Source organism: Mus musculus, chromosome 1, assembly GCF_000001635.26.
Source record: "Mus musculus strain C57BL/6J chromosome 1, GRCm38.p6 C57BL/6J".
Taxonomy (NCBI): domain Eukaryota; kingdom Metazoa; phylum Chordata; class Mammalia; order Rodentia; family Muridae; genus Mus; species Mus musculus.
The window spans coordinates 183,645,834-183,668,427 of record NC_000067.6 but is presented as its reverse complement, the minus strand read 5'-3'; the positions used below and the strand labels follow the sequence as shown (position 1 = coordinate 183,668,427).

General features: G+C 41.4%; 1 long non-coding RNA gene across 1 annotated transcript in view; it reads right to left on the bottom strand.

Moving 5' to 3' along the window:
- Positions 1-2,995: 2,995 nt before the first annotated feature.
- The window catches only part of Gm39724, a 33,964-nt gene continuing 14,365 nt past the window's right edge, over positions 2,996-22,594 (bottom strand). The window contains exon 3 of the long non-coding RNA XR_865813.1: positions 2,996-3,041. This is a non-coding gene — a long non-coding RNA (predicted gene, 39724). The remainder of the gene's footprint in view (positions 3,042-22,594) is intronic.

Here is a 22,594-nt window from a genome sequence, read left to right as displayed (position 1 = left end):
CTGTCTGCATGCTTACCTATGTCTATCCAGAGTTCACCCTGTTTACTGACAAAGATATGACATAAGTGTGTTAAACACTCATCTTTAAAAAAATAGCATTTCATCTCTACTGTTTTCTTATTTACCCATAGTGATGAATCGCTTATCCTGTGCCCCATTTTGCTTAAATTAAGAATTAAATTATAGACCATGCCTGGTTATGTTCATAAAGTTTTATTGAGATACACACAGTCATGTTCATTTATTTATATATTGTTACAGTTGTTTTCATATTAGAATGGTTGTGGTGAGGAACACATAGCTCAAAAGGCTGAAGGTACTGACCCCCAGGACTGACCCCTGGGTTCTTTATGGAACATTGGTAATTTCTATCCCAAGTACCTTATAGTCACTACTTCACTTCCTCTTTTCACAACCCTAATAGGCAGATACTTTCATAAGAAGAAACATGCTCATGCGTATCCAATTAAAACATTATAATAACAGCTTCGGTACCTCATACAGAGACTAGAAAAGTGTGAAAGACTTCACAGAATCCTTGGGATTCCGTCTCCAAGCCCCTCTGTGGACCATAGGCTCAGAAAAAAAAAAAAAAAAAAGAAAAAAAATGGAAGGGAGAAAAAACAAAACAGTATCAGAAAACAAAACTAAAATAGAAGGTACTCAGGGCAGTCTTAGATGCTGTCTTGTAGTTAGGATTATGTCTCCTTAGTAGTTAATGATAGATAGCAATATTAGTATACTTGCCAAAAATAGCCACTTGAATTTTTTTAAAGAATCTATTCTTGTTGATAATTAGATTACTAGGATTTTTTGTTGCAGTTGTTTTCTGAGTTGTTTATACATTCTGGTTAATTATTTGTAACAGCAGAAATATAGCACTGGCCTCCAAGGCTAGAAGCATCTGAGTGGATACAGAAACTGTGGTATGTATACACAATGGAGTATTACTCAGCCAGGATAAAGATGAAGCCCTCATCTGCAACAGCGAAATGGATGTAACTGGAGGACATTATGTTTACTGAGTTAAGCCAGACACAGAGAGACACGTGCTCCATGCTTCTCTCATATATGGAAGCTGAAAGTTCAACTCTGAAGTAAAATTGTGATTACCAGAGGTTGGGAAGAGAGTGGAAGGGTGACTAGAAAGAGAGTGGGATTTATAATTAACACGTGTGGATCTAAAATAAAAAGAAAGCAAGCTAGTATTTACAAAGATAATCTGGTTAATATTTCCATGCACAGAAGACCAGAAAGAAGGAAAATGACTCAGAATTGTGAATTTTCAAGCATGACCATATAAAACTATTAGAGCCTAAAGATCAAGATGCTCTTTAGCCTCCCTGTTGTCTACAAGCTATCTACAATGGTTTCCCACATAAGATTTCACCTGGAAAACAACTTAAATTTTCCTAAATACCCCAATACTTTTTTTAATAAAAGAAGGAATAACAAGGCTGGACAGGTGGCTCAACAGTTAATAGCACTGACTCCTCACACAGAGGATGCAAATTCAGTCCCCAGCACCATCTTGCAGCTCAGAACCACCTGTAACTGCAGAACTAGGGGTCCTAGTGCCCTCTTCAGGCCTCCATGGGTACTGCACACACACACATACACACACACAGGGTGCATACACACATATACAGGCAAAACACTTATACACATAAAATAAAAATAAATAAACAAATACTTTTAAAACTTTTTAAAGAATGTATAATAAATACAAAGGAGAAACAATAAAGTAATAAATAGATAGATAGATAGATAGATAGATAGATAGATAGAAATGTTTACATGGTAATCATAAAGTAATCTTTATTAAGGCAGAGTTGAAATTAAATCATATCAACACATATGAATAAGCTAAAATGATTAGTGCAAAATATTTTGAAGTTGTTACACAAAACAAAACCTAACTCTGTAGTATATACATTAGATATACTTTAAATAAATAATTTTTTAAAAATCTAAGGAGTGATTTAAAATGTGCCAGGCTTAGAAAGGAAAGAGAGAAGGAAGGAAGGAAGGAAGGAAGGAAGGAAGGAAGGAAGGAAGGAAGGAAAGAAGGAAGGAAGGAAGGAAGAAAAGAAGGAAGGAAGGAGAAAAAAGGAGGGAGAGAGAGAGGAAAGAAGGAGGGGAGGAGGGAAGGAGAGGAAGAAAGATGCTATAGACCATAATCCTGATATCAAAATAGACTTTAGTCCAAAAGCCACTCAATGAGGCAAGGAATAGGGTGTAATTCTAAAAGCTATTTTTCATGAAGATTTATCAGTCTAGGCAGCAAATAACCCAGTAATCATCTATGTAAAATACAAGTTATGGGTGATGCAAGAAGTAAGTAAGTGTGTGTGTGTGTGTGTGTGTGTGTGTGTTGTGTGGATAGATAGATAGATAGATAGATAGATAGATAGATAGACAGACAGACAGTCCCTGACACATCTGTCTCAGAATAATATGGATCTACGCATCCAATAGATAAAAGAAGCAAGCTGGGCGATGATGGCACACGCCTTTAATCCCAGCACTCGAGAGGCAGAGGCAGGCGGATTTCTGAATTCGAGGCCAGCCCGGCCTACAAAGTGAGTTCCAGGACAGCCAGGGCTACACAGAGAAACCCTGTCTCGAAAAACCAAATTAAAAAAAAGAAGAAGAAGCAAGACTACAAAATCATTACCAGAAAGTAACCTCATCACACATACTAGATACCATAGTCTAGTGATAGAAAGCACCTTCTTTTGAAGCAGAATAAGAACAGATCACATACTTTAGTTCAAATCAATAGTTCCATGCAATAAAAAAAAAAAAAATAGCCTGCAGTACCATTTAACTAAACTGCAAAGAGAGAAGAAAAGGAAATTGAAGACACTAAAAAAAAAAAAAAAAATAGGGAAATTAGAAGTCCTACTAGATAATGGACAAGTGAAAAATACAAGCAGATATTAAAGAATTTTGCAAAACAGTTACAAGGTAAACATTTACCTACCAGTTCATGGGGTGCACCAAAGAAATAACTGGAGGAAATCTGTTGTGCTGAATATCTGTATCAATAAAGGAAAAGGATAGGAATAAATTTCAAATATAAATAAACAATAAAAAGAAAATTTAAGACCAAAATGTTATTTATAAATAAATTTATGCTAAACTTTATGCTAAAACAATGAGAATTTAGATGAAAGAAATTCTTCAATAAACCAACTTATAAAATGTACACAAAAATTTGGGGTGCTGGTTTGAATGAAATGGCCCCCATAGGCCCACCAAGGAGTGGCACTATTAGGATGTGTAGCCTTGTGGAATATATATGGCCTCGTTGGAGGAAGTGTTGCAGGATATGCCCAGTGTCACTCTCTCTTCCTGCTGCCTGCCAATCTAGATGGAGACCTCTCAGCTACTCTCCAGCGCCATATCTGCCTAAATGCTGCTTTGCTTCCTGCAATGGGAGTAATGGACTATACCTCTGAACTACAAGGCAACCCCAATTCAATGTTCTCATTTATAAGAGTTGCCATGGTCATAGTGTCTCATTACAGCAGTAGAAACCCTAACTAAAATAAAATAACAAAGTGAGAGAGAAAATTTTATACCAGTCTCCAAAGACATTATTGGAATACACATTGGCCGGTCTATGTGTTAACCCCTGTGATAGTTTGTATATGCTTGGCCCTTGGCCCTTGTAGTCTTCTTGGAGTAGGCATGTCACTGTGAGCGTGGGCTTTAAGACCCTCATGCTAGCTGCCTGAAAGTTAGCCTTCTCCTGTTTGCCTTCTGAACAAGATGTTAAACTCTCAGCTCATTCTCTGTGCCTGCCTGGATGCTGTCCCGCTCCCAGCCTGCTTGGACACTGCCATGCTCCCTCCTTGATGATAATGGACTAAGCCTCTGAACCTGTAAGCCAGCCCCAATTAAATGTTGTGCTTATAAGAGTTGCCTTGGTCATGGTGTCTGTTCACAGCAGTAAAACCCTAACTAAGACAACCCCACAGTAAGCTAGAATTAAGAACTCTTCACAGGCTCTCTACCAGCAATTGAGAAGCTGCTGTTTCCATCTGAGGCAGCAGTCCTGTGTCTATATGGTAAGAAGAAACAAGACCTGGCAGATCTCCCACAGAAGACATACATGCAAAGAGCTGTGGTTTCCCAGAGCCATCTGCCAGCCAGGCAGAACACGCTAAGGTGGGAACAGCTAGCTAAGGAAGAAAACACAAGCAAGGGACAGAGGGGTGGAACCTCCATTCAGTTTGATGCATCCCTGTTCATAACAGCTGCTCTATGGAAACAACCTAATTGTCCATCAACAGGGGGATGGACAGGTAAGAAAATGTGGTGTATGTGTACCGTGGAATGCTTTTCCTCCATTAAAAAAAAAAAAAGGTAGAATTCTGTCATGCAGGAAAATGGATGCAGCTATGGATAGTCACACATTTCCTCTCTTTTGGTTGCCCTGGGTTTTACATAGATACATAGTATCATTGTACAAATGACATGGAAATAGATGAAAGAATTTTAGGAGAAAGGAGAAGGCTAACCGAGAGAGGGGTGAAAGGGGGAGGGGTTCTTGGAGGTGAGAAGGATTGTGCTCAAAGAATGTAGTATAGTGGCATGAAAATGCCCTTAAATAACCCAATTTAATATGATAAAGATAACCCAGACACTATTGCATATGCCAGCAAGATTTTGATGAAGGGACCCTGGTATAGCTGTCTCGTATGAGGCTATGCCAGTACCTGGCAAATACAGAAGTGGATGCTCACAGTCATCTATAGGATGGAACACAGGGCCCCCAATGTAGGAGCTAGAGAAAGCACCCAAAGAGCTGAAGGGGTCTGCAACCCTATAGGTGGAACAACAATATGAACTACCTAGTACCCCCAGAGCTCATGTCTCTAGCTGCATATGTAGCAGAAGATGGCCTAGTCGGCCATCATTGGAAAGAGAGGCCCCTTGGTCTTGCAAACTTTATATGCCCCAGTACAGGGGAATGCCAGAGCCAAGAAGTGGGAGTGGGTGGGTAGGGGAGGAGGGTGGGGGGAGGGTATAGGGAAATTTTGGGATAGCATTTGAAATTTGAAATGTATATAAAGAAAATATCTAATTTTAAAAAATCAGCCAGGCGTGGTAGTGCATGCCTTTAATCCCAGCACTCGGGAGGCAGAGGCAGGCGGATTTCTGAGTTCAAGGCCAGCCTGGTCTACAAAGTAAGTTCCAGGACAGCCAGAGCTATACAGAGAAAACCTATCTTGAAAAACAAAACAAAAAACATCTTTTCAAAAGTAAAAACAAAAAATTAAAAATAAAAACAGAAATGTGGGGAAGAGGCCTTCAGAAAAACAGCACCCAGGTGCAATGAATGCTTAAGAGATAGGAGTTCTTTCTTTTTCTTAAGGAAGGGGATGGTATTTGAACTCCTTGTCTAACCACAAAAAGCCAGCTCTTTCTCCTGGGCTCATGACACCTCTCACACCAGACTTCTTAGAAACCACAGACACCTCCGGGCCGAGCTTTCAATATTTAGGCTGCTCTGTTCCTTGTCCAACTCCACAGCAGAGCCATTCTCCCAGAACAAATTGCAAGCAGAGAATCCCGCTGCCTGCCCAGGAAAGGCATCCAAACGGAAAGTGAAATTGCTGACCTTTTGGAGCCTTGTGCCTCAGAAGAAAACATTCATGTCTGACAAAGACTCACTGCTGTATGCCGGCTGGACTCGGACTGCCCTCGCCGGCGTATCTCCCCTCACTGCTGTATCCCCTCACTGTGTGCAGCCTCTATGCTCCCTCCCCAGCCTTAACATTTAACTGTGGGCTTCGATGGGCTCTCTGGCTCCTACCTGAGCCCAGCTAAGGGGAACAGAAGGAAGGGAGGAAGACATGGCCAGAACCACACCCTCCCTCCCTACCGCATCGGGCATCTCTCCACACCGACTTCTGTCCCTGGATTTACAGTAACTGCTCCTCTCACACATAGCCTTCCCTAACCTGTCCACAATACACCCCTGCTCCCACAAACCCCTTTTACCGTTATCTTTTTTTTTCTTGGTCACTACCACGGTTTCCTCTACTTAGCCTAATAGTCTGAGAACAATTATATATAAACTCCCGGCATCCTGTCCCATGCAGTTGCTGAGCCTGTCCCATGCCGTGCCGTAGCCTCTGGTGCTACACCTGAAGAAAACACTTTGAGAAACATACAGGAGACTGGATGGAAAACGGGGATTCGAGGCAGTGGGAATATGGTGCCAAGAATAACCATTATTCTAGAATATCCCCAATGTAGAATTAGGAAAAAAGAGTGATGACCATCTATGCTGGACATAGAAAACTGAGACTAACACCTACTTTATATCAGTGGAGTATCTGCAAGATCTGCCTGGCATTTAACAAGCATTAATTGTGAAGTGCCCTAACAAGCATTTTGAGATTATTATGAAATGGTGTGCTTTCTACTCATTGATTTTATCTGTTTAAGTCAACAAAATATTATCTCTTGCTATATTACTAGAATATTAACTTCTCTGTGGGTGGGGCCAGGAAGGAAAAAGGGGCCATACATCCTCATGACTGTAGGGTGGCTTGTCCTTCATTCAGAGGGCTAAGAGGGCTTATAGCTCTTTATGTGAAATCCCTTTCTCCAGGTATCTGTTTTAGTTCCCCAAATAGAAACCCCCAAACAGGAAACAGAAAGAAATCTGTAAAAACAGGTGGCTGTTGGCCATTTAGTCAAGTCTGGATTTACTACCTCTTTGTGGAGTGTGTGTGTGTGTGTGTGTGTGTGTCCGTCCTAGCACTTGGCCCCTGCCCATTGTCTCTCTGTATTTCCCTGGTTTCTTACATATAAACTCTTTGTATCTTGAAACCCCTGAGACAGAGAATCTAGGAAAGTTTACCCTGTCTACTTTTCAAGGTCAGCTTTGAATAAACATGTTTCCTTCCACTAATTTCTATCTCCTAAGTTCTCACCACAGGCTATTTGCCCTGTTACCTGGAGGAATGTAATATTGGCTCCAACAGTTCCTTTCAAATATACTTGAAAAGCTGACACAGGTCACCGTTAAACCTCGCCTACAAGACTAAGAAGATATGTGACAATGAATAGAAAATGTCTACAAGATGAGATTATCACCAGTGTCCCCAAGAGATTTCATTATTGCTCTATCCAGGCTCAAGTGCTAGAGATTCCCTCCTATCCATGCTTGGTGATAACCAAGGAAGGGGCGGAGCTGTGTGACCGAGTGGTACAGCCTAATAGCTTGCACCCTCAGGGCCTGTGTGCAGACTTGGCAGCTGGTAGGAAGGTGGGATGTGGGAAGCAGGTGTGATTATTAGTGATGCGTGGATTGGTGGGTAATGTGTGGATACAGAGGATGGAGATGAAGAAAAGCACCCTTGGAAACCAGGCAAGTATGTCACTTGTGCTACCTCACACAAGACTAGTTGATGCCTTCTTTCCAACTATTCAAATACAACGGTTTTGATATAAGACACAAGGCTCCTGAGTAAGCAAAGAAACAGACAAACAGCAAACAGTAACAAGATGCTTCCCAACTTCTTTAGAGCAATGATTCCTTCCTGGCAGCAGAGAGAAGCCCTGAGGGAGCACAGAGGGAACTTTTAAACCATCCACAGACTGATACAATCTGGGCTTTCCAATGACACCCCAACAAGATCAGCATCCACTGACATAAACCAGTCAGATAACTCTGCTGCTGCCAAATCCTCAGAAGGGCAATGTCGTTGGCATAAAGGGAGATATGCTTGGCCTCAGATCAAGTATGGGAGCCATAAAATCAAAGTCACAAGTCAGGAAGGACTTACCTTCCGTCTCATAAACTGAACAAGCAAAGAGGGAAGAATTAATATTTCCTAAGCTTGCCATGTCTGGTGAGTGAAGGGGCATGCTATTTGGCTTGGGAGAATGCAGGAATAGAGCCATAGCTATGATACAAATGTCGACAAGAATCCATTCGTTTATGATTTCACTTATTCATAAGTCAGCCAGGGGTTATCAAATAGCTGAATACATGTCAAGGCTAAAACTCAGGAACAGGAGCTATAAGTAGATAGATGGATAGATAGATAGATAGATAGATAGATAGATAGATAGATAGATAGATAGATGAGATAAGAGAGAGATAGTGCATACATAGATACATAGATTATGGATAGACAGATAATAAATAGATGGATAGAGGATGGATACATAAATACATGGATGGATAGATAGGTGGTAGATAGATAGATAGATAGATAGATAGATAGATAGATAGATAGATGGTGTATACATAGATAGATTATGGATAGAGAGAGAGATAGAAAGAAAGAGATAGAGAGATATAGAGAGAGATAGGTAGATAGATGACAGATAGATAGATAGATAGATAGATAGATAGATAATAGATGGATAGAGGATGGATACATAGATACATAAATACATAGATGGATAGATAGATGATAGATTATGGGTAGATTATTTATAGATAGATAGATAGATAGATAGATAGATAGATAGATAATAGATGGATAGAGGATGGATACATAGATACATAAATACATAGATGGATAGATAGATGATAGATTATGGGTAGATTATTTATAGATAGATAGATAGATAGATAGATAGATAGATAGATAGATAGATAGATAGATAGATTATGGATAGATAGAGGATGGATACATAGATACATAAATACATAGATGGATAGATGATAGATTATGGATAGATAGATAGATAGATAGATAGATAGATAGATAGATAGAGGATGGATACATAAATACATAGATGGATAGATAAATGATAGATTATGGATAGATAGATAGATAGATAGATAGATAGATAGATAGATAGATAGATAGATAGAGGCAGAGCAAGCACAGTCCCTAGCAGAAGGAAATCAATCTAGTTGAGGTGTAAGATGAACAGACAAATACAATGTGATGAGTTCATGTCTGACCCTGAGTCAGGCACGGGGCACTGAGGAATCCCCAGCTATTTGGGGACAATGCCACCACCTTCTGAGAAAGCCTGCTCTGATCTGAGCTTACCTCCTGCAGCAGCCTGGCCACTCAGTGAGAAGGGCAAGGATTCCCAGGAGGGAGCCTGTCTTAAGCCCACTCAGGGTCACACTTGTGGCCCTCAGTGGCCTGTCACTCTCACATGGCAGTGGTCCATCCCTCTCACGTGGCACTCTAGGTTCTACAGAAGCTTCTGTCGTGCCCTCTCCTCACTTCAAACAAATTAACTTACAGAAAAGTAAACGTATTTGTCTGCAAAGAAAATCCAGATGCTGCTCCCAACGGTCAAAGTTCCAAGGTCAGATCAAATAAGCAAGTCTGAACTTCAGAGAGACACAGCTCAGTGCAAGGACGGCTCATCCACTATCGCCAAGGCCCTGAGGAGCTCTCTGTACCCCTGACCCTTCCTAGCCTCCTATAGATATCCATGACAGAAATACATTTCCCTGAGGCCAGCCTTCAATGGATCTATTTCCTGTTGATAGTAGAACAATAAACCCTTCAAACACTAGGTGTCAGGGACACTCTTGTTTCTGATCTGTAGACCCAGGCTCTGCCTGGGTAACTAGCATTCCTAGTAGTGTTCAGGTGACACGGATATGGTTAGCACTGATGTCACTGTAGGACACAGGTCCCTTTTACACATTCTAGCTCTTGTCATAGACAATTAACAATGCAGAGAGGAAGTGACTCACTAGACAATTCACTGGAGTGGAAGTTTCGGTCAATAACTGGCCAGGTCAACCCTGACTCTATACCAGGAACGCGCAGTAAGCATCTACCTCTCTGAGACAGAACATGGGATGATTGGACACCACCCAGAAAGTCCAGCTAAAATTGATCAAAGACACTACTTGGGCCAACGGCATGTTCATTTTCCTATGAGTAGCAAAGTGTGGGGAAGGCATCTGTTGGCCTCTTCTTTGCAGACCTTGACTGCCTTGAACAACAGGATTATCATTCCTCAGCTGGCCAGACTACCTTTCTGCCAGCCCGCGCCATCTTGAACACTCTCCACATTAAGTCGAGAACACATGAGCCTAGCCTACTGTGTGATTCTCGAAGGCACAGCCTCAGCAGGGACTATTTGAAATAGTTTATTCCTGGCCTTTGATATCATGACCACCTATGAACTCTAGCCTACCCTGAGCAGAGAGGGGAACGCCTCCTCCGACAGTCTAGCTGATGAACTGCTATGACAGGGCTAAGAAAGAAGGCTGGGATGGATCTAAAACGCAAACCTCAGTGACTGTCACTGATGTTCAGAAGCCAGGCTGTGATCAACTCAAACAAACATCTGTGATAGGTAAAAACCAGCTGTGACTGGTCCAGAGTGGCTGTAATCAGTTCAAAACTCTTTCCTGGGCTATATAAGCAGATTGCTAATGCCCGGTTGGTTATTTCGCTAGGAGACACTCACTGCTGCTGCCTGCCTTGGTGTTAAAGCTTTAGCCTAATGAATCTCTAGGATGCTTTTCTCTTGCTTACTTCCAGTAGCGTGGGCTGAGCTGGTAACAAGAAGAAAGATGGCTGAGTATGGTGGCAACATCAGAAGAGAAGTGACCCAGAAAGCCAGGGAGCTGGCATGGCAGCCGTGAAAGCAACATGGCAGCCAGCTGCATCTCAGCTGAAGACACAGCAGGTTCCCAGCTCCCAAGGGGCCTGCCTGATCAGGTGCCCCAGTCAGTCCTGGTAGAGTTTGTTACTCCCAAGTTACTCCAGTCTAACTGGGTTATGGAAGGAGCCAAGTGGTCGGCCAAACAGCCCAGGAGCAATCACGGCAGGAAGTAGACATCAGAAATAGACATGAAGTCACAATGTGCCCTAGCTGCAAACACAGCAAGGCCAGCTTAGCTGACCGACGGCTAAAGAAGAGGCAGTTGAGCCATTGAAGTAAGGCAGGGTAGGATAAAGGTTGGCAGAACTGGACTGCTGACAAGAGAGCCGAGAGTAAAGAGGAATAGAAAGCCAGAAAAGAGAAACTGCATGGCATGATCTCCGGATTCCCAGAGTGCCATGGCTCTCATACCTCAGGCTCAGAGTTCTATCATAGGTCACTGCCAAAGGCTAAGGGTGCCAAGAGCCTAAGGCCTACAGCAAATCTGTAACACTTGTGATCCTAAATGCTGATGCGCAAGAGGCCCATATGGGGACCTAACACTAGAGGGCGCCACTTGCTACCACTTCTGGCTGCCTACTGCTGCTGCTCCCTGAGAACATCCAGAGAGGGCACTTGAAGAGCTGCTTCTTGTCTACACAAGATTCCTACCCAGGGGGGGCTAAGGACCCTCAGCCAGAAGGTTGCAACGGGATGGAATGGGAAAAGGCTGTGTTCTGAGTTAGAAGCCAGAAAGCAAGCGAGACTCTACATGGAAACCTGTGGACCCGCAGCTCTGAAGAAGTGGCTTTGGGAGACACGTCAGGGAATACCTCATTTAAGGGGCACCTCAGGCACACTGTATCTTTTCACCTTTTGGGTTTAGGCTGGTCTTCCTTAGGCTGGCTATTTGACAAGACCATGATGGTGACTTACGTCGCTTTAGAAAGTATTCTTACTCCTGTCATAAAAGAATGAGAAGCCCAAGTCTGGGAACTAGAGAACCAACTGTAGGTAGGAAACAGGCGTAGAACCAAGGGTGAGAGTGTGACAGACCTTCCAGAAGCCGAGATCTCGGAGTCTTTCTGGGAATGGTGCCCCCGTCCCCGCCCTTGCCCCGCCCCCACCCCACCCTGCACCCCCAGCATCCCTGAATTCACCTCTCCCCTGGACATGGACTATAACTGACAGTGATATTACCAGAGTGGTAAAGAACCAGTTTGCTTGTTGTTTCAAATATTTAATCATCTGGACCTTGGTGCTTTTGTATTTAGTTACTTTTCTCATTGCTACAGCACCCTTGACAAGGAACAAGTCGAGGAGGGAAGGATTTATTCAGACTCACAGTTGGTCAGGGAATAGACCATCATGGCCAGGAAGAACAGAATGGCTGCCACTACACACCTTTTCAATAGACGTGCACATAAAGTGCACATACAGGTGAATAAGTCATGACTTGCCCATACCTTTGTGCCATTTGTCATTGAAACAAAATAAAGAGCTGTGTACGAGAGTTCAAATCCCCATACTGCACAAACACCTACACTATTAGAGTTAACATGAAATGTGGCTATGGTCTCTGCTTGTCCGCATCTGGGCAGGCTTTCTCTTGGCATTTCTCACGGGTGATGCCCGAATGTTGTGTTTTATTTTGATAACACCAGCAGCAGAGAAACCCATTTTACAAAAGCACTTTCACAATAGGATCACGTGACTTTCAAGGGTGTCTTAGTGAGCACCATTTCTTTTTTATTTCCAATTTTTTTATTAGGTATTTACTTCATTTACATTTCAAATGCTATCCTGAAAGTCCCCTATACCCTCCCCCCCTTTGCTCCCTTACCCACCCACTCCCACTTCTTGGCCCTGGTGTTTCCCCTGTACTGGAGATAAAGTTTGCAAGATTGTACTGGCTGGTTTTGTGTGTCAACTTGACCCAGGCTGGAGTTATCACAGAGAAAGGAGCTTCAGTTGGGGAAATGCCTCCATGAGATCCAACTGTAAGGCATTTTCTCAATTAGTGATCAAGGGGGAAAGGCCCTTTGTGGGTGGGACCATCCCTGGGCTGGTAGTCTTGGGTTTATAAGAGAGCATGTTGAGCAAGCCAGGGGAAGCAAGCCAGTAAAGAACATCCCTCCATGGCTTCTGCATCAGCTCCTGCTTTCTGACCTGCTTGAGTTCCAGTTCTGACTTCCTTGGTGATGAACAGCAGTATGGAATTGTAAGCTGAATAAACCCTTTCCTCCCCAACTTGCTTCTTGGTCATGATGTTTTGTCCAGGAATAGAAACCCTGACTAAGACACAAGACCAAGGGGCCTCTCTTCCCAATGATGGCCAACTAGACCATCTTCTGCTACATATGCAGCTAGAGACACAATCTCTGGGGGTACTGGTTAGTTCATAATGTTGTTCCACCTATAGGGTTGCAGACCCCTTCAGCTCCTTGGGTACTTTCTCTAGCTCCTCCATTGGGGGACCTGTGTTCCATCCAGTAGCTGACTGTGAGCATCTACTTCTGTGTTTGCCAGGCACCGGCATAGCCTCACCAGAGACAGCTATATCAGGGTCCTTTCAGCAAAATCTTGCTGGCGTGTGCAATAGTGTCTGCGTTTGGTGGCTGATTATGGGATGGACCACCGGGTGGGGCAGTCTCTGGATGGTCCATCCTTTCATCTCAGCTCCAAACTTTTTCTCTGTAACTCCTTCCATGGATGTTTTGTTCCCAGTTCTAAGAAGAGGTGAAGAGTCCACACTTTGGTCTTCGTTCTTCTTGAGTTTCATGAGTTTCAAAAATTGTATCTTATATCTTGGGTATTCTAAGTATCTGGGCTAATATCCACTTAGCAAGTGCATATCATGTGAGTTCTTTTGTGATTGGGTTATCTCACTCAGGATGATGCCTTCCAGATCCATCCATTTGCCTAGGAATTTCATAAATTCATTCATTTTAATAGCTGAGTAGTACTCCATTGTGTAAATGTATCACATTTTCTGTATCCATTCCTCTGTTGAGGGGCATCTGGGTTCTTTCCAGCTTCTGGCTATTATAAATAAGGCTGCTATGAACATAGTGGAGCATGTGTCCTTATTACAAGTTGGAACATCTTCTGGATATATGCCCAGAAGAGTTATTACCTCCGGTAGTACCATGTCCAATTTTCTGAGGAACCGCCAGACTGATTTCCAGAGTGGTTGTACAAGCGTGCAATCCCACCAGCAATGGAGGAGTGTTCCTCTTTCTCCACATCCTCGCCAGCATCTGGTGTCACATGAATTTTTGATCTTAGTTATTCTGACTGGTGTGAGGTGGAATCTCAGGGTTGTTTTGATTTGTGAGCACAATTTCTTAATGTTCGACCTTTATCCAAAGTGAAGACAACACAGCAGTTTGTTTTTAATATTTGTTTCCAACATTGTAATTTCAATCTCTTATTGTGTCACCCGAGGATTTTTTTTTCTCCTGTGACGTTAGAGATGAAATGATTTCTCAATTAAAGAAATGGACGTGAGAGGAAAAATATTTATTCTTTTAATGAGCAATACTATGATAATATTCTATCAAAGTTCATAAAGTGAGACAGGTAGGGGATGCATACCTGTAACCCCAGAATTCAGAGGCCAGGCCCAGGACACATCAGGAGAACTCAGCTGAGACAGCCAACAGCAGAAACAACAACAAAGAATCCATATGGCCTTGCCTGATAACCTTTTGCATTTTTGGAATGTCAAGATTGTGATTTATTTGATAATTGTTGCGAAACCACAGGCCATGTCATAGCAATCTGTAGAAACTGCTCTTCCCGGCTTTTAACTCTTGTCTTCGCCTTTGATCTCGGCTGCCACTGGAAGGCTGTCCCTCTTCCCACAGACGTATTATGGTTGTTATAATATCACACACAGCCGGCAGATGAGCACACCTTATTCCCCCACTTCACCTCTTCACAAAGATAAGCTTTGACAGCTTTCTTATCTCAGAGAACTCTGGACCAAGCCTTCTCAACTTGTCTTCATGATCATTGTGCTGTGATACACAATGAATTCTTCCATTTTTTAATCCCAATAAATAAATTTTATTTATTAAATTACAATAAGAATCACAATAAACTTTAAAAAATATAGAATGTAGTTCATTATTTTTTACTTTATTTGAAATTTTGTCTAGTAGTTCTATTCATAGCAAAATTTTCTCCAAAAAAAGAAATTGTTTTCATTCTGGCTCAGGGTCCTTGAATCTAGTAGCCAGAATGGTTTCTTTTCATTGCAGTTGTGACCTGAGAATCCACTTCTACGTAAAACTTAAACTTTAAACTATACTTAATAGCTCATCAGAAGTATATACAGTTGGCTGTTGTATACAGTTGGCTGTAACTACAAATGTCAACAATGAAGCTGAAATAGATTTTGGAAAAATTTTGCCAGGTTTCTCTTCTTTGAGTTGGTCTTTTAGGTCCCATCCAGTTTATAACTGCACTGAGCACAGCTCCTTTCCTAGGTGGTAATGTAGACACTGCCTTGTTACAGATTTATAGAGCACTGTCAAGCAAAGATCTCAGAAACAGCACTAATCATCCATGGGTCCCAATGTCAGTGACATGAACTTTATGCATAAAGCGTGGACTCTTTCTGGCTTCCATGTTCTGAATTCAGTAAATTTTTCAAGAATTCTCTTGAATTTGACCTTTTCTTTCTGTGTGTTTTCTATATAAATACCAATTACAGTTTTGGTAGTTTTTCTTTTTCAGTCACTAGTACTGCTCTGAAAATAAAATCCAACAATATATAAAAATTGTAACCAATGAAAGGATCCCAAGAGTGGAAAATTGAGTCAATATCCTAAATGCATAGAATAAATAAATAAATAAAAACTCACACACTTATTCCAACAAATGTAGAAAGGACATTTGACAACTTCTACTCACTCTTGGTAAATACTATCATCAAAGGAAGACCTTCCCATACTTGATTTAAAAAATAATAAGATTTAAAAAATAACTAACAGCTAATAATGTGCCTGACACACAAAGGCTGTCCTTCAAAATTCCTGTGTTGATCTAGGTAAGGTGGTTCATGCCCAAAATCCTAGATAGCCAGGAGGCTGAGAAAGGAGAGTCACAAATTCAATTTCTACCAGCCCCGCATGGTGAGTTCAAAGCCAGCCTGGGCAACTTAGTGGGACTCTATCTCAAACAAACAAACGAAAACAAAGAACTGTGGATATAGCTCACCGAGGGCTCACTTACCTAGCATGTGGAAGGCCCTGTGATCACTAACAAACATGCACTCCAGGGAGGGAGGGAAGGAGGGAGAAGAGAGGAGAGGAGAGGAGAGGAGAGGAGAGGAGAGGAGAGGAGAGGAGAGGAGAGGAGAGGAGAGGAGAGGAGAGGAGAAGAGAATAGTGAACTCTAAACTCTAGTCCATAGCAAATCAGAATATGGATATATTTAGAGACTGGCCCTTTAAAGAGGTAACTGAAATGAACTGAGACTATGAGAGGAGACTCTAATCAAACATAAATGGTATCTTTATAAGGAGGGACATGGGTCAGCACAGAGGGAAGATTATATGGGCAGATAACAAGAGGACATAGAGAAACACTTCAAAAGACAGCTAGCCTGCTGTTATTTGGGCTTGTGTTTGTAACCTCCACGAATATGTGGAAATAGACCTAAGACATGGCACAAGTGAATGGATGATCATGCTATTTGGAACTCTTGAGCCTCCATATTGATTTTCCCAGTGGCTACAGCAGGTTCCTGTTCCCACCAGCAGTTGTAGAAGGAGTAATCCCCTTGCCCAGACTATGCAACAACATTTATTATTTTCTGTTTCCTTGACATCAGCCATCCCGTCTGGGATAATAAGATGTCAGTGTAGGTTTTATGTTTCCAGTAAGGCTAAGGATGCCACACACTTTTTCCTGCATTTCTTGCCCATTCATATTTTTCTTCTGGGAAGTGTCTATACAGTTTATTCACTCACTTATTAACCACATTGATTGCTATTTTAAAGTTTTATTTTTTATTTTATATGCATGAGTATTGTTCCTGTGTGTGCATATGTGCACCATGTGTGCTCCTGATGCCTATGGAGTCCAGAAGACATTGGATTGCCTAGAACTGGAGTCATGTGTGGTTGTGAGCTACTGTGTGGTAAGAATTGAACCTAAGTCCTCTGTAAAAGTAGCAAGTGCTCTTAACTGTTGAGCCATCTCTCTAGGCCCCAGGCTCTTTGCTATGTTGAGTAATTCATGTGTATTTAAGATATTCAATACTAGCAATATGTTGAAAATATGCTGGCATATATAAATATGCCAAAACTAAAACCTCAAGCTTTAAATATATACACGTAAATGACACTAATAATATATATTTTAATAAAATGAGGCTCTTGTATATTGAAGTATCATACTGTAACCGAAAAATATGTGCAATCACTGTGTGTCAGTGGGTTACAATAAAACAGACCCGAAGGTAGTAGGGATGTGTTAGAGGTGTCGGCAGGGTGGGGTGGGGGTGGGGGAATGGAAGGTGAGAGGTACGGATGGACATGATCAAGGTACACTGTATATGTGTATGAAATCTTCTAAGAATAAATAAAACATAAACGTTTTAAAATATAAAATAAGACATATTGCATCATGATTTTTATTTTGCTTCAAAATTGTTTTTAATTTAAAGTAAATAACAGCTAAACCACAACCATCATTCCCTGAATACTCCACAGAAACATTCTACAGATGTAAGCAAGAAAGCAAAGTCCAACCTGGCAGATCACGTGTAGCAAACACAAACCTCTCGGAGCTGGGGTTGTCCACACTCTCTTTCACCCCAATTTTAACTCCATCTTGCCATTTCCTTTTCATATACCACAATGCTAAAGACACTATGAACCCCTCGCTTAACTTTGACCCAACCTCCTTTCCCATAAACAGTTCAGTATTCCATATGACTGGAATCCATAGCATACAGCACAAAACTAAGTCTAGAAATGTGTGCCAGCAAAGATCAAGCAGTAAGGACTATGGGGACAGCTCAGTGTGTAGGTATGCTTTCCATGAAAGCAGAGGGCCCGTCCTTCTGGTCAGCGCCAGCACCGGGTCACCTTGGGCAAAGAGTCGGCAGACACCCCCAAGGTCCCCTAGAGGACTCTCCACGCAATCTTAGAACCACTGGTGAGTGGAACACAACTTCTGTTCCAATCCAAGCACGTGGGACCTGAGACAGCATTAGAGAAGCAGGAAACCCGGCCTGACCAGGGTCAAAAGTCCCTTCCGGTCGGTGCCAGCACTTGGTCACCTGGGCACAGAGTCAGCAGACCACCCCCAAGGTCTCTAGAGGACAGCTTCTGAGAAAGACCCCGTTTCAGGCCCAGACATCCGGGCACCTTCCCTGCCAGAGGAGAGGTGTCCGTCCTGCCCAGGAGGGCTTTGCCAGAGCACCTGGGGGAGCCATCTTGGTTCCTAGATCCCTCTGAAACTAGTCTGTGCAGGTGAGAGTGTGAACTACAGAAGCTAACAGCTTCTGTCACAGGCCGAAGCAACACACTTCTGGGACAGGTCCTGTTTCAGGCCTTCATCTTCTGCCAGGAGGGAGGTCCGAATGCCAGATATCTGTTCACCTTCAGAGAGGAACAATCTCTAACCAGAGACAACTATAACAACTAACTCCAGAGAATACCAGATGTCAAAAGGCAAACGTAAGAATCTTACTAACAGAAACCAAGACCACTCACCATCATCAGAATGCAGCACTCCCACCTCACCCAGTCCTGGGCACCCCAACACACCCGAAAAGCTAGACCCGGATTTAAAAGCATATCTCATGATGATGCTAGAGGACATCAAGAAGGACTTTAATAACTCACTTAAAGAAATAGAAGAGAACACTGCTAAAGAGTTACAAATCCTTAAAGAAAAAGAGGAAAACACATCCAAACAGGTGATGGAAATGAACAAAACCATACTAGACCTAAAAAGGGAAGTGGACACAATAAAGAAAACCCAAAGTGAGGCAAAGCTGGAGATAGAAACCCTAGGAAAGAAATCTGGAACCATAGATGCAAGCACCAGCAGCAGAATACAAGAGATGGAAGAGAGAATCTCAGGTGCAGAAGATTCCATAGAGAACATCAGCACAACAATCAAAGAAAATGCAAAATGCAAAAAGATCCTAAGTCAAAACATCCAGGAAATCCAGGACACAATGAGAAGACCAAAACTAAGGATAATAGGAGTAGATGAGAATGAAGATTTTCAATTCAAAGGCCCAGCAAATATCTTTAACAAAATTATAGAAGAAAACTTCCCAAACCTAAAGAAAGACATGCCCATGAACATACAAGAAGCCTACAGAACTCCAAATAGACTGGACCAGAAAAGAAATTCCTCCCGACACATAATAACCAGAACAGAAAATGCACTAAATAAAGATAGAATATTAAAAGCAGTAAGGGAAAAGGGTAAAGTAACATATAAATGCAGGCCTATCAGAATTACACCAGACTTTTCAGCAGAGACTATGAAAGCCAGAAGATCCTGGACAGATGTTATACAGACACTAAGAGAACACAAATGCCAGCCCAGGATACTATACCCAGCCAAACTTTCAATTACCATAGATGGAGAAACCAAAGAATTCCACAACAAAACCAAATTCACACATTATCTTTCCACGAATCCAGCCCTTCAAAGGATAATAACAGAAAAAAAAAATACAAGAACGGAAACCACACCCTAGAAAAAGCAAGAAAGTAATCCCTCAACAAACCTAAAAGAAGACAGCCACAAGAACAGAACGCCAACTTTAACAACAAAAATAATAGGAATCAACAATTACTTTTCCTTAATATCTCTTAATATCAATGGACTCAATTCTCCAATAAAAAGACATAGACTAACAGACTGGCTAGAAACAGAACCCAACATTTTGCTGCTTACAGGAAACCCATCTCAGGGAAAAATGACAGACACTATCTCAGAATGAAAGGCTGGAAAACAATTTCCCAAGCAAATGGTCTGAAGAAACAAGCTGGAGTAGCCACTCTAATATTGAATAAAATCGACTTCCAACCCAAAGTTATCAAAAAAGACAAGGAGGGACACTTCATACTCATCAAATGTAAAATCCTCCAAGAGGAACTCTCAATTCTGAATATCTACGCTCCAAATGCAAGGGCAGCCAAATTCATTAAAGAAATTTTAGTAAAGCTCAAAGCACACATTATACACCACTTTCATCAATGGACAGATCGTGGAAACAGAAACTAAACAGGGACACAGTGAAACTAACAGAAGTTATGAAACAAATGGATTTAACAGATATCTACAGAACATTTTATCCTAAAACAAAAGGATATACCTTCTTCTCAGAACCTCATGGTACCTTCTCCAAAATTGACCATATAATTGGTCACAAAACAGACCTCAAGAGATACAAAAATATTGAAATTATCCCATGCATCCTATCAGATCACCATGGACTAAGGCTGATCTTCAATAACAACATAAATAATAGAAAGCCAACATTCACGTGGAAACTGAACAACACTCTTCTCAATGATACCCTGGTCAAGGAAGGAATAAAGAAAGAAATTAAAGACTTTTTAGAGTTTAATGAAAATGAACCCACAATATACCCAAACTTATGGGACACAATGAAAGCACTTCTAAGAGGAAAACTCATAGCTCTGAGTGCCTCCATAAAGAAACTAGAGAGAGCACACACAAGCAGCTTGACAACACACCTAAAAGCTCTAGAACTAAAGGAAGCAAATTCACCCAAAAGGGGTAGACAGCAGGAAATAATCAAACCCAGGGGTGAAACCAACCAAGTGGAAACAAGAAAAACTATTCAAAGAGACAACCAAATGAGGAACTGGTTCTTTGAGAAAATCAACAAGATAGATAAACCCTTAGCCAGACTCACTAAAGGGCACAGGGACAGCATCCTAATTAACAAAATCAGAAATAAAAAGGGAGACATAACAACAGATCCTGAAGAAATCCAAAACACCATCAGATCCTTCTACAAAAGGCTATACTCAACAAAACTGAAAAACCTGGACGAAATGGACAAATTTCTAGACAGATACCAGGCACTAAAGTTATATCAGGATCAGATTAATGATCTAAACAGTCCTATATTTCCGAAAGAAATAGAAGCAGTCACTAATAGTCTCCCAACCAAAAAAAAAAAAGCCCAGGTCCAGATGGGTTTAGTGCAGAGTTCTATCAGACCTTCAAAGAAGATCTAATTCCAGTTCTTCACAAAATAGAAGCAGAAAGTACTCTACCCAATTCATTCTATGAAGCCACAATTACTCTGATACCTAAACCACAGAAAGACCCAACAAAGATAGAGAACTTCAGACCAATTTCCCTCATGAATATCGACGCAAAAATACTCAATAAAATTCTCGCTAACTGAATCCAAGAACACATCAAAACAATCATCCATCCTGACCAAGTAGGTTTCATTCCAGGGATGCAGGGATGGTTTAATATACAGAAATCCATCAACATAATCCACTATATAAACAAACTCAAAGACAAAAACCACATGATCATCTCGTTAGATGCGGAGAAAGAATTTGACAAAATCCAACACCCATTCATGATAAAAGTCTTAGAAAGATCAGGAATTCAAGGCCCATATCTAAACATGGTAAAAGCAATCTACAGCAGGCCAGTAGCCAACATCAAAGTAAATGGTGAGAGCTGGAGGCAATCCCACTAAAATCAGGGACTAGACAAGGCTGCTCACTTTCTCCCTACCTATTCAACATTGTACTTGAAGTCCTAGCCAGAGCAATACTACAACAAAAGGAGATCAAGGGGATACAAATTGGAAAGGAAGAAGTCAAAATATCACTTTTTGCAGATGATATGATAGAATATATAAGTGACCCTAAAAATTCCACCAGAGAACTCCTAAACCTGATAAACAGTAGCTGGATTATAAAATTAACTCAAACAAGTCAATGGCCTTTCTCTACACAAAGGATAAACAGGCTGAGAAAGAAATTAGGGAAACAACACCCTTCTCAATAGTCACAAATAATATAAAATACTTTGGCATGACTCTAACTAAGGAAGTGAAAGATCTGTATGATAAGAACTTCAAGTCTCTGAAGAAAGAAATTAAAGAAGATCTCAGAAGATGGAAAGACCTCCCATGCTCATGGATTGGCAGGATCAATATAGTAAAAATGGCTATCTTGCCAAAAGTAATCTACAGATTCAATGCAATCCCCATCAAAATTCCAACTCAATTCTTCAATGAACTAGAAAGGCCAATCTGCAAATTCATCTGGAATAACAAAAAACCTAGGATAGCAAAAACTCTTCTCAAGGATAAAAGAACCTCTGGTGTAATCACCATGCCTGACCTTAAGCTGTACTACAGAGCAATTGTGATAAAAAAAAAAAAAAAAAAAAAACTGCATGGTACTGGTATAGTGACAGACAAGTAGACCAATGGAATAGAATTGAAGACCCAGAAATGAACCTACACACCTATGGTCACATGATCTTTGACAAGGGAGCTAAAACCATCCAGTGGAAAAAAGACAGCATTTTCAACAAATGGTGCTGGCACAACTGGCGGTTAACCTGTAGAAGAATTCGAATTGACCCATTTCTATCTCCTTGTACTAAGGTCAAATCTAAGTGGATCAAGGAACTCCACATAAAACCAGAGACAGTGAAACTTATAGAGGAGAAAATGGGGGAAAGCCTCGAAGATATGGGCACAGGGGAAAAATTCCTGAATAGAACATCAATGGCTTCTGCTGTAAGATGGAGAATCGACAAATGGGACCTCATAAAATTGCAAAGCTTCTGTAAGGCAAAAGACACTGTCAATGAGACAAAAAGGCCACCAACAGATTGGGAAAGGATCTTTACCTATCCTAAATCAGATAGGGGACTAATATCCAATATATATAAAGAACACAAGGAAGTGGACTCCAGAAAATCAAATAACCCCATTA